We start from the raw sequence: 19,329 nt of genomic DNA, 5'->3' as shown, positions 1-19,329 counted from the left end.
CTTGTATGCGTGCCTGAGATAGGACATACAGGATTGGGGCCCTACCATTGATAGCGGAGCAGCTTTAGAGGAGTTCTCTAGCTTAGCAGGTCAGATATGGGACTATGCTCCTAAGATACTAGATGCGGTTATAACCCATGAGTTTGTTGGTTTGTTTGCAACTCGTGTTGTGGCTAGGATATCATATCCTGAGGAGATGCGACCTTCCTTCGATGACAATGAGGAGGAGGTTGGGGAGATGGTGATGATGGAGATGATGGAGGTGGAGGAGGATGATGGGGGAGAGGATATCGGAGGAGGAGATGAGACAAGGGGTAGAGATAGGGGTGGTCAGGTGGAGAGAGCAGTTCGATGAGCTGTGATGGATAGAGGGAGAGGAGGATTGGCAATCGAAGCAGGGGAGGAGGGGACAGTGGGAGAGGTGATGGCAGTGGTGGGAGGGATGGATGAGTGGAGGCGGCTAGCACAAAGGAGGAGGATTGATGAGTTACTGCCACCAACACCTAGGACAGGTAGAGGGATAGGGGGTACCCCTTCACAAGTGCCCCTATGGGTCCGAGTCCCGACACATGTGGAGGATGCTCAGATCAAGATGCTACAATTGATAGTTCAGTAGCTACAGGCATAGCTATTGATGCAACAACATCAAATTACCCAGCTGACCCTAGAGCGTGATATGGAGATAGAGTGACGCGATCGAGCGGAGGAGCTGGTAGTTAGCATTCAGAGAGCAGCAGCAGGTGGTCCGATGAGGGACATCATGAGAGAGCTATCCTTGAGAGTGAGGGAGGTAGAGTATTATTGACACCATTATGAGGATGTCATGCTTAGGTAGCGCAGAGTGCAGAGCTTCACGCAGGTGAGATCGAGTCGATCTTGAGAGACTGGGTCACAGTCAGAGAGAAGAGGCATGATGGGCCCCTCGAGATAGGATCCTTCTGGAGATCCAAGAGCTGGGACATCAGCTACGAGACCATCCCCCTCAGGAGATAGTCATACTTGAGAGAAGACGTCTCTATTGTATTTTTGGATCTTTAGTTTTGTTTGTACTAGGCACAAACATGACAGATTTTGTACATTTTGATCATTTTCGATATATATATATATATATAGATGACACCATTTTCTTTGATCATGTGATGTTTTATAAATGCATGTTCTATATGTTCTTTCTTTATTTTATGATGATGTAATGCCTAGATAGATGATATGATGCATGATGTAAATGTATGATGTATGCTGTGATATGATGTGAGATGTATCTTGAAAATGAGATGTATGATAATGATAATGATGTGAGATGTATCTTGAAAATGAGATGTATGATAATGATAATGATGTGAGATGTATCTTGAAAATGAGATGTATGATAATGATAGGATGTGAGATGAAAGATTTAAAATGATATGCAACTATTTGTTTTTGGAGCATCCTCATTCTATATTTTGTCATCCCGATATAACCATATGTTATTTGCTTTCGATATAGGCATCATCATTGAGCATTGATTTGTTTGGGATATGTTGAAAATTTATACAAGCATAATGGTATAATTGAACCATAATGACCTGAGAAAAATTTACATGATGTTTGATTTTGCAAGATAGCACAAGCGTCAAGGTATAATTGAACCAGGATGACCAGAGTGTGGATTGCGTATAAACAAACAAGATTAAACCATTTATATGCGTAAAGTGGAATCATGTCTTCAGTGATATTTGATGTATCACATCTCAAGACAAGTATTTACAGAGTACAAGTGATCACCTCACAGATAGAAGACTAAGAAAATATTTGGAGTTTTCCCATGATCTCTAGCTTTGAAGCGTTAGTGAGAAAATATGGAAAATCCAATAATTTAAAAAATTCAAATACAAAAATAGTCAAGACTGTATGTGATAATGCAACATTTAGTACTTCAGAAAATCATCCATCTTAGTATTTTTGTGATTCTTGTTTTAGTGATCCAATGTTTTGTTTTGCAATGGAGTAAGTTTTTGGTTGTTGGATGTGGTGTTTCTGAGTTTTGCAAATAGTCTTGATTTTTTTGAACATGCCGCAAGTTTTGATGATTTATTGCCCCTAGCTGAGTGTACCTCTTGATGCGGATGTGCAGTGATTACCAAGCCATGGTGAGATGTGGTGAGAGGATATATGGATAAACCAGGATAGTGACTATGCTAAGTGTCAGGCGATGGCCGATAGTACTTTACTGCAAGGGTATAGATATAGATGAAGAAGTTGTCCTCTCACAATAACGCCTATTACTAGGTTTTCACCAGTTGCTTTTATTGTACCTTTTTATTTGCTTTTTCTTGATTTTTGATTTTTTGTTTTTTTTTGTTTTTCATGCATTACTCTACTCAAGTGTAGTATTTCTTCAGATGAATGTTGTTAGTTGGTTCATCAAGCACATCTCCTTCTGGAGTTGTAAGCTGATAAGCACCTAATCCATAGACTGATATGACGACATAAGGACCCAACCAGTTAGGTTCAAATTTCCCTTTCTTTTCTTGATCTTGTTGAATTCTTGGATTTTCTTTGAGGACTAGGTCACCAACTTTGAAGTTGCGAGGGATGACCTTGTGATTGTAGCTTCTGCACATGCGTTGCTGATATGCTTTGAGATGAGTGTAAGCATACTAACATCTCTCATCTAATAGTTCTAGTTCTTGTATTTGGTTGACCTGATACTCTTCATCTGGAGTTAAGCATTTTAGAGAGACTCTGAGAGATGGAATTTCTACCTCCAGTGGTAAAATAGCTTCTGATCCATAGACCAATGAGAAAGGTGTTTCTCCTATAGGTGTATGGATGCTAGTTCTGTATGCCCAAAGTGCTAGATTGAGTTGTAAATGCCAATCTTTGCCTACATCATTTACTATTTTCTTGAGGATTTTCAATATTGTTTTGTTGGATGCTTATGCCTGACCATTCCCCTGGGGGTAGTATGGTGTAGAGATCCGATGTTGTATTTTGAATTGTTCACATAGTTCTTGGACATCTTGGTTTTTGAATGGTCATCCATTTAGTGATGATGGAACTTGGAATACCATATCTGCAGATAAAATAGTTCAGGATAAAGGATGCAATCTGTTTTCCTGTTACTGTGGCCATGGGGACTGCTTCTATCCACTTGGTAAAGTATTCTGTGGCAGTTATAATGAACTTATGTCCATTTGAAGATGAAGGATGAATTTTGCTGACCAAGTCTAGTCCCCACTAAAAAAAGGGCCAGGATGTTGTAAATGGCTGCAATTCCTATGCTGGTGCATGTATCAGATTGCCATGGATCTGGCACTTAGGACATTTCTTTGCAAAGTGGTCAGAATATTTTTCCATTGTAGGCCAATAGTATCCTATTCTTAGAAGCTTTTTAGCAAGAGTAGTCCCACTTAGATGTGTGCCACAAATACCTTCGTGAAGCTCATGTAAAGTGGAATCAGATTCATTTCGATCAAGGCAACAAAGAAGAGTACCATCTAGACCTTGACAGTACAAAGTATCAGTAGTAAGGGTATAATGGGTGGCTTGTCAGATAAAATTACATTTTTGGTTATGAGATTGGTCAATGGGTAGGATGTTGTTCTTTAGATAATCATATATTGGTCCATACAATGGAGAATCCAAACCGGTTAAGGCATAGACAACATAGGATTCAGAGTGGTCATAGCCCAGGGAGAACAGTTGCTCTACCAGAAAGTCATAATGACTCTATTGTTCTGAAAATTGTAGTAATAAAGTGATAGTAGCCATGGCATTGGTTGTTTTGTTGTTCAACCTTGGTATTTTCTCGAAGGTGATTTGTACAAAATACTATTTGAAGTCATCCACCATTCGCTTGTAGGGTAGTAGCTTGTCATCCTTTGTCTGATAGTCATTGTTGATTTGATTGATGACTAGTTGTGAATCTCCATAGACATTAACTCTATGATTTTCCATTCTACGGCCATTTTGATGCCTATAACCAATGCCTCATATTTAGCCACATTATTCATGCATGGGAACATAAGCCGATATGATCTTGGTATGGTATGCCCTTCAGGAGTGATGAATAGAATGCCAGCACTTGAACCATGTTGTGTGTAGGATCCATCAAAGTATAGGGTCCATTATGTGGTAGAAATAGTAAGAACGTCTCTGTCTGGAAATTCAATCTCCATAGTTTGTTTTCCTGGTAGCGGTGCTTCAGCTAGTTGATTTGCAATTTCTTGTCCTTTGATGGCTCTTCTTTCTATGTATTGGATGTCAAATTCACTGAGAATCATGACCCATTTAGCCAATCGGCTGGTAAGAGCTGCCTTGCTGAGTAGATATTTGAGAGGATCAATTTTTGCTACTAGCTTAATTGTGTGTGCTAGCATATAATGTCAGAACTTTTGAGATGCGAAGACTACTATTAGACAAGCCTTCTCAATGAATGTATAGTTGAGTTCATAGCCATTCAATGTCTAGCTGATGTAGTATATGGCTCGTTCCTTTCCTTGTTGATCTTCTTGTGCCAACAGTGCCCCTAGTGATATATCTGTTGTTGAAATGTATAGAATAAGGGGCTTTCCTACGATTGGTGGTACTAGAACTGGTGGGTTCATCAGATACTCTTTGATTTGATAAAAATATTTTGCACACTTGGCCTCCCATCTGAAAGGTACATTTTTATGGAGCAAATGATTGAATGGTAGGCTTTTATTAGCTAGTTGGGCAATGAATCACCTGATTGATTGGAGTCATCCTTGTAGAGATCTGAGCTGACTGATATTCTTTGGTGGTGGCATCTCCATAATGGTTTGTACCTTTGCTGGACCCACTTCAATACCTTTAGCTGAGATGATGTAGCCCAATAACTTTCCTGATGTAACCCCAAGGACACACTTCTTAGGGTTGAGTCTGACTTGAAATTTCTCCAATCGGTCAAAGATCTTTGTCAAGATGTTGAGGTGTTCTGCTCTAGTGAAGGATTTAGCTAGTAAATCATCCACATAGTCTTTCATGAAGGTATGCATCATGTCATGAAAGATTGTTGTCATTGCTCTTTGATAAGTAGCTCTTACATTCTTTAAGCCAAAAGGCATAACATTCCAATAGTACATTCCCCAAGGACAGGTAAACGCTAGTTTATCTTGATCCTCTGGGGCTATTTTTATTTGATTATAGCTTGAGAAACCATCCATTAGTGAGAGCATTGCATGACCCACTATGAGGTCCACAATTATGTTGATACTGGGTAGAGGAAAGTCATCTTTTGGATAAGCTTTATTGACATCTATGAAACCAATGCAGATTCTAATACTGTTGTCTAGTTTTGATAATGGTGTAGACACCCAAAAATGGTCAACGCTTGCGGAATCATACTTTAACATTTGCGCATTGCCTCATTTTAGGTTTTTGCATCGCATTAACATTTCTCCTATGTCACGCACTTGGTCTTTATCATTTGCGAACATTGAGTCATTCTTCTACATTCCTCAATCATCTCGTCCTCGAATTTGGTCTTGTCAACAACATTATCCAGTCATGATTTTGATCGATTTTACTCTGTCACATCAATATGCGTATTCATTTGTCATCATTTTGGACATCGTCAATCCTAATTAGGGTTTTGTCCCCCTATCAATCTTATCATTTTGGACATCATCAATCTTGATTAGGGTTTTGTCCTCTTATCAATCTTGTCGATTTATCATCAATCCTTCAATCTTGTCATTTTAACGATCGATTTGTCATCGATCGTTGTCATGTTCAATCTTGTCATCTTGTGATCAATTTGTCATTGATCGTGGTCGTTATCAACCTTGTCATTTTGCAATCTATTTTATCATCGATCCTCGTCCTTTTGTCAATCTTGTCATTTTGCGATCATTTCACTATCGATCGTTGTCTATCTCAAGTATGTCAATTTGGATCAATTTGTCAATTGGCGCATTTATCAATCAAACCATTTTGTCGCATTGGTCATTTATCAAATCAAATCATGACATTAATTATCTTCAATCAAGACCTAATTGTCATTCTCGCATTTCTAATTCATCTTCTAGGGTTTTATGATTTATTCATTTAACCTAATGTGTCATTTCTTCCTCTAGGATTATTAAATTATTTATTAATCCTAAGTCCTCTCTTTACAATTAAATCTTTATTTAATTGGCTAATTATTCCTCTTTGTGAGTGAATTAATTAATAAATGAAAAATTATTGATTAATTCACTAAATTCTAATTTTCCTTCAATTTCTATTTTCTAATTTTCATCAATTTCAATTTCCTAATTTTCAAATTTCTAATTTCTTTTCCCTCCTATTTCATCTCCTAATTCTATGGGAATGACATTTCAATTTGTCATAAATTGTCATAATTGACAATCAATCAATTTTGACATAGAATGTGTCATAATTTGTCATCAAATTGTCAATCAATCAAATTATGCATGGAAAGTGCATAATTTGTCATAATTTGTCATATTGATTTGCAATTTCCATTTGAATTGCATCATGCCAATCTTGTCATTTATCCAATTTCTCTATAAATTGGATGATTTTCTTCAATCAATCCCTTCATGAATCTCGAATTTTTACCGAACCTTCGTTTCTAGTACTCTTGAGCCTTTTTGCTTTCAAATTGTGTGAGCACTTGTAGGTGAGATCCACAAAACTATTGAAGAGGAAAGAACAACAATGGAGCCACATGGAAGAAGCATATGGTTTGCATAATTTTACTTTTGAATGCTTTGTTTCCATACCTCTATTGAATGTGCTTTGGAATTAGGTTCATTTGCATTGAGTATTCTTATGATTATGTTATCATGTTTTGTGTTTTTGATTGATTCACTTATCTTTTTATGAATCCTAATTTCTACGCCACATTAACTGGTGAACCTGACGTGAATACTAACCTTCTAACCATCTTACTGTGTTTTGGAGTCCTTCTAAGCTGATTTGCAGGTCAAAACTCAAAAACAGGGTCGTGCAGTGCATTCTGGACACATCCTGCGCCTGTGTGAAGCATCTTGCGCCTGTGTTGAAGAGTCTTGTGCCTGTGTCAATACATTTTGCGCTTGTGTTTGACAACCTGCGCTTGTGTCCTATCTTCTGCGCCTGTGTAAAGTCCAGATCAGAGGTGAAAAATGCAGTTTTTACTTGAAAAATTTTATATGTTTTAGTAAATTGCAATTTTGAGGGTTTTCGGTGCATTTTTGGACAAATATGGTAAACATGATGAGACATCATTGATGTTTCTGAAATTTGGTTCTAGATTATTTGAATACCTTTCCAACGCATCAAACGGTTTGTAATTCGGAGCTAGGATGAGAAAGTTATGCCTTCTCAAAGTGGACTGAAATTCTTAATTTTTTTTGATAATTTTGATAAATCAGATCATCTATGCTTTGGATTTTGGTACTAATTATTTGTGCAGGATCTTGGCATATGCATGACAAAGACCAAAAATCAAACTACTAACATGTGTTATGCAGATTCGATGGTCAAAGACAACAAATCAAACTTCTGACATGTGTTTTGCAGGTTGCCTTGGAGAAACAACCAAATTGTGTGTTTGAGTTTTTAATTAGGCACTTAGTGATTTTTTAAGTAGGTGGAAATGAACCCTTGTTTGCTTTGTTTGTTAAGTATGACATTGGAGTAGGAGAGTATGCTCTCATCCTTTATAGGGTGATCAGAAATCCAGATCTTCAATACCATGCTTGTGTTGTTGATTGTTTGTCTCCATTAGAGGGCCTGCCTTCCTGACCACTTTGCTTTAGCAAGCGAGTGATAATCGTGAGAAGGGGACGACCCAAAGTGAGTACGGCTAGAATTCCTTGGCATTCTAACTCACTATAAAAAAATACCCGATGAGCGAAAGCTTTGAAGGAAGTGTTACGTGGGAATTGCAGTTACTTGGGAAGTGATGCCCCTTGAAACTCTTTCTCATATCAACATCTAAGTAGGGCCTCTTGGTCTAAATCGCACTTGCGCGACTACATTTGTTTGGTATCTTGATGGGCTTAATGTCTCAATCATGCTTGCATGACATCAAGGAGTAATGCTTAACAGAAATCCTTACTACATACCTTGTTCTTAGAGGCCATAAACCCTTCTAGTTGCTTGAGAAGGACAAATTCGGATACTTGGAAGAGATACTAAGTTCGCCATGGGGAGGTTCCATGGGGACTGATGCTTGGCTGCCCTGAGAAGTGAGTGCCGTGGAGGGGAGCCCGTGGGGTCAAGCATCTATGTATTCTCCTTGAATCCCATAATGAGTCTACCTCTCAAGTACCTAATGTCTTTGCCTACCCTAGGGAATGTGGAAATGAGCATGATTGTCTTGAGTCTAAGTTATAACATCTTGTATTCTTTGATTGTCAAAAGTTGAATACCATTTCAAGAACAAGCACATTGATATAACATAAGATCAAACACCAAAGATATTCATCCAACAAACATTCAACAAGATTCAAAGATCATACTTCAAGCATGGTTGTCCAACATTGGTCAAAAACTTGTCTCAACATTTATGTCACTTGCATTTAGGTTCATCCTAGGTTGCATTTTTCAAAGTCATTATCAAGTATCAAGTTTAGGTTTCGCCTAAGTCATACTTCTTTTGCATAAAAGTCATCCATTTGCATATGTCCTCTTGCATAAGAGTAATATCATTTCATAATTACACCTTAGGTTTCATCTTAGGTTGAGATTGTCATACATTTGCATTTGCATATCCCAAGTCTCTTCATTAAACCTAAGTCTTTATCATATCATATTAAGATCATTTGCATATTAATTATCCTTTTGCATATAGTATCAAACCTAGGTCTTGTCATACTTGAGCAATCCAAATCTTTGGTAAACCCTAAGTCATTGTTAAGAAGTCTAGACCTCATCAAGTCTTTTGTCCTTTTTGTCATCAATATCATTTCGTCAAACCTAGCTTAGTATCCAAGCATATAGGTGAGACATTGTCAATTTGTCCTTTTGTCACTTGGTCCTTTTGTCCTTTGAGGCCTAGGCATCATTTCAATTTCCTAAGGGTCCATCTCTTAGATTTGCATTTCAAAAGTTTGTCAAAATCTTCAAAAACAACCAAAAACATAGATTGCATTTTCATATATTTAGTTTGCATTTAGTTGCATATCATACATTATCCTTGAAAATTTCCAAAATAAAAAAAATTTGCATTTGCATAAGTGACATGCCTGTTGAGACAAGATCAAGATCTAAGAAGATGAGTGAACCAATTTATCAATCCATGGATAACATAGTAAATTCGCAGTTTCAAACTAGTCAAACAGTGCAAGTTGAAGGTTCATTAAACACATCTCTACCACCATATGGAATGGTTCAACTTGGACCACCTCCATTATATGAACCAGTATTTGTACCCATGAAACCAGGACATGGGAATGTTTCACCAACTCCAAGAGGAAATGCACCTTTCGATTGGAATCAGTCCAGCTTGCAACAAGAAATACAAACATTGTATGAAGAACCAACTCTATCTCAAGGATTTGGTTCAGATCAAGGCATTCACCAAGAAACAAATCCAAATGTCCAACCAGACTCTTCATCCGATTTCGATGTCTCTGATGATGTTGTTATGTACCTTAAGGATCCAAAGTTGACAAAAAAGATGGATAAATTCTTGAATAAGCTCTTTAAGAGGTTCCCACAAAAATATCTTGACATGATGAGTAATGTGACCTCCTCAAGTAAGCAAATTAATGTGCAAAAACAACAAGGCGGTGAGTTGTTAGGTTTCTCTCTACATCCAAATGATGAAAATGTGCAACAAGAACTCCAACCCACCTTGATGAGTAAACGTGCTTCAAAGGCATTGACAGTGACTATTCCTCAAAAGTCCACACTCAAAATAATAAACAATCCATTGTTTAATGCAACACCTTTAACACCAGATCAAATGAAGGCCACAAAAATTTTGATGACAGGTGTCCCTCAACAAGAAGTGATTCCTCGAATACCAAAAAGTGGATCCAAATCTAAGATGCAAGAAAGCATTACGATTGGAATGTCTGATCTTACAAATGTTCAAATTGCCTTTCCTTCATGCCAAAGCATTAATCCCTTGCCAAAATCCCCCATGCATATCCAAAGTCCAACCCCATGTCAAAAGGATAATTTAGAACATGAAGAAACATGTCTTAGAACAGATCAAGATCAAGATCCTGAAACCTTATCATCCCATCCAATTGTTGACCAGGACTCCATGTTCCTAGACACTCACAATGATTCCCCTATTCTTGTCCATCCTATCCAAAGTCCTATTGACACTCCATTCCCTGAGCAAGATCAAGATATCCCAGTCCATCCAATCCCAAATGATGCCCTTCCATTTCATGAACACGATGTCCTTTCAAATCCCATTGACATTCCACTTCCTAAGAAAGATCAAGATATCCCTTCCATCCTTTCCGATGATCCCATTGAAAGTCAAGAGGAAAGCATCTTTAAAGAAGATTCCAATGATCTTCCTCCTTGTCAAGATCAAAGTATCCTTCCAAATTCATTTCCAACACAAGACCCTATCATTCCTTCAAATCCTCCACAAGATCTACTTGTCCCTCCATCTCCACGTCCTAATGCTCCATATCCACTCCAAGATCGTATTTCTTTTGACGATCCCATTATTTCTCCCATTCCATCTCTTGAAGAGCCTATCATTGAACCATGTCCACTACACACTCCTAGTCCCCCTCATGATCCTGATACCCCTCATGATTCTAACGTGTCAGTGCAAGATGTTCATGAACCCCCTACATGCATAATGGGTTCTTCCACTTTGGTGCAATCTGATCCACTTCAAGATCTAATTATTTCTCTCATATCATATCCACCTCATAATGAACTCGCGTCTTCTTCCCAAAGAAAAGAGTATCCTACAAGTCAAGATATTCATAAAGGCAAAGGAGTAGACCTTCACAAGCAAGAATCCCTTCATGTTAAAGAGTATACTAATGGTCATGGCTACAAAGCTCACACTCAAGGCGTTGGTATCCCTTCAAAGTCAAAATCCAAATGTCCACCTTCCCCATCATCGCTTCCATCCATTCTAGGTCCCTATATCCCTCCATCTCCTATGCAACGTCAGCAAAGGCACACATCTTGGAGAACCTTCCATCCATCCCACATGCCTCCATATCATTCCCATCCACACCGACATTCATTCCCTCTTCCAAGCAATTTGAATGCCAAGTACAAGCATAAAAGTCATAAGTCTAGCAATCCACACGTATTCAAGGATCAACATGTCCAATATAATCGACATGTCAAAACAAAGAACAATATGATCTATAAAGAAAAAGAAATATCCAAAAGGCCACAAAGGCCCACTGAGCAAAATAAAGCAAAGTCAAGATCTATATGGGTTCCTAAATCCCTTGTGCAAGCAATGCACTCCAAGGAACCACAAAAGCATGAAAAATCAAAAACCATGTGGATCCCTAAGAAGCTCCTTGAAGCACAAAAAGAAACATCCAACTTGGCATCCAAAATTGCTATTCCTCCATCCAAATTGTCCAAGTCTATTCCTCCATCACATTCTTCATCTATTTTGGGCCCTTATGTCCCAAAATCCCAAGCCTTTCTTCCGTCAAAATCTCAATATCCAAAATACATCTTTCCTCCATCCATCCATCACCCCTCAAGGTGTGTGCCAATGTTGATCTTGCCTTCATTTTCATCCACTCAAGCCTAGTTCTTCCAATACCCTATCCATTATCCAATGCATATTTTCCATCCTTCCATCCCTTTGATCCAATCCTTTGCGTAAATCCTGGCCTTAGTGTCATCTCATTTTCCATGTCTTTATCCTACCAACATCTTTGAGCATACTTTTAAAAGGTCATGGTCCATTTATTTCAAGGCTACTATCCAAATAAAAAGACGCTTGAGTCCTTCTTCCATCCCCTATCATGTGTCCATCTTCTATTGAAAAAGTCAAAAAAACAAAACAAGAAAAAAAAAGTGAAAAAAAAAAAGACAAAAGAAGAAAAAAAAGTCAAGAAAAAATAATTCGTCCACTGGTGAAAACCTGGCAAATAGGCGCCTTGGGCAAGTACCATGATGAAAACCTGACAAACAGGCGTCATGCGTAATTTATGAACTTCTTGCACACTACACTTGGGGGCAGGTTTCCTCCTTCATATCCTATTACCCTTCATTATCCTATCACACCATGTCATTACCCTTCATATCCTATTCTCCTTCATGTCCAGTTTCTCTTTCCACCTTTGATCTTGACAAGGCTGAGGATCATCATGAGCATCATGCATCTTGTTTGCACCTTTTAGTCTATCATAGCTTTTGGTCATTTGCCCATTTGCTTATTTCAACCTTTCATCCATATTCCCTGGCTTATTGCAACTTTCTGCCACTATCCCTTAGCCAATCCCGACCTTCAGTCCATGTCCCTTATCCATTATTGGTCTTGCTTATCCTATCCATATCTTATCACTATCCATACACTCATTTTCATTCCTTGATCTTGATCTTACATAAGGACGTAAAATAAAAACTTGGTTTCAAAAACCTGTTGACATGTCCCTCATGCCATGTTCCTGTTTTACATTATCATATCCAGTCTCTTGTCCCATCACGCAATAGTTCTTGGAAATTGCATCTGCGTTGTCTCCATAATAAAAGGCCTTTGTCTTCCCTCTATCCACCATTATTGCGGCAAGCCTATTTATTCACCTGTCATATTCCTTGCCTTGCTAGACACTGGGGGCAAAATTTGAAAAAAGTCATAAAAATTGAAAACAGTCCTGAAAAAAAGTCATAAAAATTGAAAAAAGTCCTGAAAAAAAGTCATAAAAATTGAAAAATGTCATGAAAAAATCTCAAAAACATTTAAATAATGTCCTGAAAAAATTCCAAAAAAATTGAATAATGTCCTGAAAAAAATTTCAAAAAAAAAATTGAATAATGTCCTGAAAAAATTCCAAAAAAATTAAATAATGTCCTGAAAAAATTCCAAAAAAAATTGAATAATGTCCTGAAAAAAGATCAAAATTTTTTGAATAAAGTCCTGAAAAAAGAACACAAAAATTATAAAAACTCCAAAAACATGCATTTTTACAATAAAATCCCTTTATGCATCGACAACTCACTGAGTATACATCCAACAACTTGCAATCAAACGCTGTGCTTTAATGAAATCATGCTTTAACCAGATGAACCTTTTCAATCAAACCAAGCATTCAAACTGATCTAAATTGTCTTATCAATCGAATATCCGCATTAAAAATCATTTGTCCTTGTTCCTATTATCATGGGTCTTATACAGGGTGTGGTATACTCGAAACCAGACTGTGCCCTGTCTTAGACGGGGTATCACATTTCCTGAAACCAGACAACATGATCGTCCTATCAGCACATTCAACTTTTGACAATAAAGATCTAGATGTTTGTTTGATTTGCTTGAATTTGTGCATCTTATCTTTTTATTGATTTATCTTCGATCATGTTCCTATGTTGCTTGATGATGTCACTGAGTGATTTAGAGTGACCGAGATGGCTCATGATCCTTTTCTTTTTTGATTGTGATTGTCATTTGTTTATGATGTGTCTGTCTTATGCAAATCGGGTTGCATTTCAGCTCTGGCCTTCAATGCCATGATGCTATGCATCCATTTTGCTAAATAAAAATAAAGGTTCTCACCTACAAAGTGCATCACTGAAAGCAAATTTTCATCATCTCTAATTGTCTTCTGTCTTATTTCTTCTTACTAACATTTCTTCTGTCCGGTCGGATAGTCAGTTCGGTCTAGTGCTCTGATATCCACTCCTCATATGCTGCATCCTGCATCCATTTGGTTAGTACATTTGCATTCCATCACGTATATTGCATCAAGCATTTTGTCCATTTCATTTCATAAATACATCAAAAATCCATAAAAATACATCCATACATGTTCATACATCAGTACATAAGTCATCCATCCATAAAAAAAAAAAAAACATCAGTCATAACACATTGCATCCCATCATATCGATGCATATCATATCACATATCATAATAATATCGGAGTACAAAATCGGACTGTCTGTCCTAAGTATGACCCGCAGGTTGACTACAAAATGTCAAACTACATAATGTCCACTGTCTGTCATAAGGAGTACGTGCCTCTGTCACTGGGTGCTCCCTCTATCTTCCTCATCCCTGCAATGTCCCACAAACGAGTCAAATTCATGAAATTCAACACATGGGTTTTCGAGATACATACCGCTGCTCCTGCGTCCTCCGGTCGTCTGAATGTGCGTACACGTTCTCCAAGGTGATCTGCCATTGGAATGCTCGCCATCTGTCTGCAACTGTCCTTGTCCAGAGCAACAAATTCTCCTCTTTGGCTAGTCAAAATGAGCAATTTTCACCCTCTTGGTCCCATTTATAGCTCTTTGTCATTGCATAGATGGACGTGCGTCCTCTCCATCTTATGTTGGTCGTGGTCTTGTGCACACTAAATTGTTGTCTGTCATGCATCCGATCTCCGATTGTCAGTCTGTTCGATCCTATCATTTTTATCGATCAATTGGCCTCTTTTCCGCATGTTTCCGGCCAATTCCTCGAGGGGGCATGCATATGTCATTATTATTGTCTGGGGCATTTTCATTATTGTTCTTTGAAACAACGCTCAAAATCGCATTGTCTCAAAGAGGGGCAAAATGTAGACACCCAAAAATGGTCAACGCTTGCGGAATCATACTTTAACATTTGCGCATTGCCTCATTTTAGGTTTTTGCATCGCATTAACATTTCTCCTATGTCACGCACTTGGTCTTTATCATTTGCGAACATTGAGTCATTCTTCTACATTCCTCAATCATCTCGTCCTCGAATTTGGTCTTGTCAACAACATTATCCAGTCATGATTTTGATCGATTTTACTCTGTCACATCAATATGCGTATTCATTTGTCATCATTTTGGACATCGTCAATCCTAATTAGGGTTTTGTCCCCCTATCAATCTTATCATTTTGGACATCGTCAATCCTGATTAGGGTTTTGTCCTCTTATCAATCTTGTCGATTTATCATCAATCCTTCAATCTTGTCATTTTAACGATCGATTTGTCATCGATCGTTGTCATGTTCAATCTTGTCATCTTGTGATCAATTTGTCATTGATCGTGGTCGTTATCAACCTTGTCATTTTGCAATCTATTTTATCATCGATCCTCGTCCTTTTGTCAATCTTGTCATTTTGCGATCATTTCACTATCGATCGTTGTCTATCTCAAGTATGTCAATTTGGATCAATTTGTCAATTGGCGCATTTATCAATCAAACCATTTTGTCGCATTGGTCATTTATCAAATCAAATCATGACATTAATTATCTTCAATCAAGACCTAATTGTCATTCTCGCATTTCTAATTCATCTTCTAGGGTTTTATGATTTATTCATTTAACCTAATGTGTCATTTCTTCCTCTAGGATTATTAAATTATTTATTAATCCTAAGTCCTCTCTTTACAATTAAATCTTTATTTAATTAGCTAATTATTCCTCTTTGTGAGTGAATTAATTAATAAATGAAAAATTATTGATTAATTCACTAAATTCTAATTTTCCTTCAATTTCTATTTTCTAATTTTCATCAATTTCAATTTCCTAATTTTCAAATTTCTAATTTCTTTTCCCTCCTATTTCATCTCCTAATTCTATGGGAATGACATTTCAATTTGTCATAAATTGTCATAATTGACAATCAATCAATTTTGACATAGAATGTGTCATAATTTGTCATCAAATTGTCAATCAATCAAATTATGCATGGAAAGTGCATAATTTGTCATAATTTGTCATATTGATTTGCAATTTCCATTTGAATTGCATCATGCCAATCTTGTCATTTATCCAATTTCTCTATAAATTGGATGATTTTATTCAATCAATCCCTTCATGAATCTCGAATTTTTACCGAACCTTCGTTTCTAGTACTCTTGAGCCTTTTTGCTTTCAAATTGTGTGAGCACTTGTAGGTGAGATCCACAAAACTATTGAAGAGGAAAGAACAACAATGGAGCTGCATGGAAGAAGCATATGGTTTGCATAATTTTACTTTTGAATGCTTTGTTTCCATACCTCTATTGAATGTGCTTTGGAATTAGGTTCATTTGCATTGAGTATTCTTATGATTATGTTATCATGTTTTGTGTTTTTGATTGATATATCTTATGTTTTGATGATTCCTAATTTCTATGCTACAACTGGCACTATGTTGGAGATCCACTCTGCATAGTCAATGGGTCGAATGAATCTGACATCTAATAGTTTCTTTAATTCACCCTTGACCATGAGTGCCACCTGTAGATTCATCTTTCAGAGTTTTTGCTTGACTGGCTTAACTCCTGGAGATATCGACAAGTGATGCATGATTAAGTGTGGATCAATTTTGGGCATATCCGCATATGACTAAGCAAAGTTAATTTTCTTTTCTTTAAAAAAGATGAGAAATGCCGATCTTTCCTCCTTTGTTAGAGATTTTTCTAGGTGTATATTTTTGGCTGCTTTTGTAGTACCAATGTTGATTGATTGAGTGGGCTGAATCAATATGGGTGATTGCTCATGAAAATGCTCAGGAAGAGTGTTAAGTCTCCCATCTTTAGGTGCCTTAAAAAGGCTTTCACCCTCAGATACGTCCTTTATTTTGAATTTTTTGTGATCTAGAGCTGCCATTGACTGGTTTTCAGCATCAGATATTTTATTTGGTTCATTTTTGCAACTGAGAGACTTGGCACTCCCTGGTGTGCAGACATTGTTACTTCATTCACTGGTAGAGCCTATTTTTGGGTTAATGGTACATAGGTAGTGGATAACAGATTCATCATTCAAGAAAATTGGTATATCATGTATTTCGGGTTCATCCCAGTCAATGAGGTCAGGAAAGACAAGAGGTAAGGAATCGTTGGGTGGATCAAGTTCTGCTACTGTAAGTGTCAAGATAGAGGTTTCATCGTGATGAGTCTTGGTTTCAAAGAAGTTAAGGATTTCGTCGAGGTCTTCAATGGTATTATCTTTGGTATAGACTTGTTCATAATGTTTCTATTTTCTTTCCTTGGCATCATAGATATTTTGCAGTCCAAATTCAAGAGGTCTATCTTCTGTGTAATGCTCTTCCTGAGAAAGGGATATGGAACCAGTATTTTTAGTGATATCTCTAGTAGTGTTTGAGTAGCCACCCCAATCATATTCATTGGAATCAATCTCTGAGGCATCATCCCAGATTCTATCAGTTCTGTAAACAAGTATGTTGTATAGTGAAAATAGATCTTTGATAATGGATACCAGTTTGATAGTCTTTGCTGATTCGGTGTCGGATCCTTCTACTTTTTGTATTTGTTCATAGACTGTGCCTCCTTGGGGAGGAATAATGGTATCAGGAGATGATTCTATTGGTTTTTGAGATATTGGTGTTTGAATATGAGCTACTGCTGCAGATATGGCCTTCTTGTGACTGAGAAGATTTTCCTAATGTTTCTTCTGTTCTTGACATTCACGTGCCTTGCGGATTGTTTCTATTGACTCAAATAGTGCTTCCTGCCAAGATTCTTCTTTGTACTTCTTCTTTTCTTTCCATTGAGGTTTTGGAGTTATGCGTGGTGTCTTTCTTAATATGAAAGTGAGTTTACAACCCAATCCTATTTTGTCTCTACTAGGCTGTGAAGGAAGATCTATGGGTTCAGTGACTCCTTCTTTGCATTTCCCATAGGTCCTTTACCATTATATCCCATGTGTTGCATGATTAAGTAGCCCTTTCCATATAGGTGTGTTGGTAGAACTATATCTAGAGCAGCCGCTCTATTATCTTCTTCCTCATCTTTGTATAACCAGTTAAGAATGTCCTTATCTTCTAATTCATGTGCTAGAGTGCCTAGTTGGATGAAGATGCCATCAAATTTGGTGATAGGTTGAGTTACCTGATGTGTTGATGTTGTGGGTAATCCATGAGATCTGGGTGATGTTGGCAATTTGGCCAAACACATGGGTTCCAAAGAGTATTCTCCCATACCTTGTTCCCTGATTTTCATTTTCTACTTGAAATCTTTGGGTAATGATTCAGACTTTTCCTTTTGTAGATCTGATGTTGAGGATCTCTATTTTTCCCTATTATGGGGAACCAAACTATCCTAGGCTGCCCCCATTGCGTTACAATGTTGAAATGGATTGTGATCAGCAGATATAGAGACCTCTTATCCGTTATAGGGAAATTTGACACACTGGTGATATGTAGAAGGCACTGCTTGCATTTCATGTGTCTAGGGTCGACCTAATAAAATATTGTAGGTGAGGTCTATGTCTAAGACCTGACACATAGTATCCTTTTGCACTAGTCCAACTTGAATGGGTAACATCACGGTTCCTTTAGATGATCTTTCCTCATCATCATATGCCTTTATGGTAATCTTTTTACATGGATCAATAGACTCCTCTGAGAAGCCTAATGCACAGATAAGTTTTAAGGTACATATATTAAGCCCAGCTCCTCCATCTATCAATACTCTTTTTACTCGGTGTTTATAAATGATGACTTCAATATGGAGGGGAGTGTTATGTGGATGACTTAAGGAAGTATTATCATGCTCTGAGAAGGTGAGATTATGAGGCCCTATCATATGAGTGACCATGACTTGAAATCTGTCCGCATCCAGATCTTAAGGTACATTGGTTTCGAATAGTGCTTGTTCCAATATGTATTTGTGTTTTGGTGATAGTTTCAGCAATTCTAGTATAGATATTTGAGCAAGAGTTTTTCTTAGTTGGCTAACTAAATCATATTGTATTTTTGGTGTAGTAGTTGTAGGTGATGTATATCCCTTCAAGACATATTTCTGAGCTCTGGTTGTTACATTGATGGATTCATGATTATGCTGGTCTCAGATTGTGATGACATTTACATGATGGTCTTCAACTGATATGTGATTGATGGTGTTATTGTAGATGTGGTTGATATGAGATCCATGTTTATCATTTGAGGTTGAAGCTCCATCTTTGTTGTAGTTTGGAAGAGGATTTTTAAAGGCTCCATGGTCACCATTTGTTTTGAGACCATCTACTATTAAATCACCTCGATCAATCATATCCTGAACAATGTTTTTCAATCTCATGCAATCATTCGTTCGATGACCTTTGTTGCGATGAAAATCACAATAATGTGAGTCATTCCACCAAGGTGGTTTGATTTGGGGTTCATAGTTGCTGATTGTAGGCAAAGAGAGAATCTTGTTTCCCAAGAGCTCTCTGAATGTCGACTCTAGTGATTGTCCCAGTGGTGTGAAGACGCGTTTTTGGAAATTGTTAGTGCTATCGCGTGAATTGTT

Source organism: Cryptomeria japonica, chromosome 3 (assembly GCF_030272615.1).
Source record: "Cryptomeria japonica chromosome 3, Sugi_1.0, whole genome shotgun sequence".
Taxonomy (NCBI): domain Eukaryota; kingdom Viridiplantae; phylum Streptophyta; class Pinopsida; order Cupressales; family Cupressaceae; genus Cryptomeria; species Cryptomeria japonica.
The sequence above is the reverse complement of the archived record's forward strand: the minus strand, read 5'-3'. Positions refer to the sequence as shown.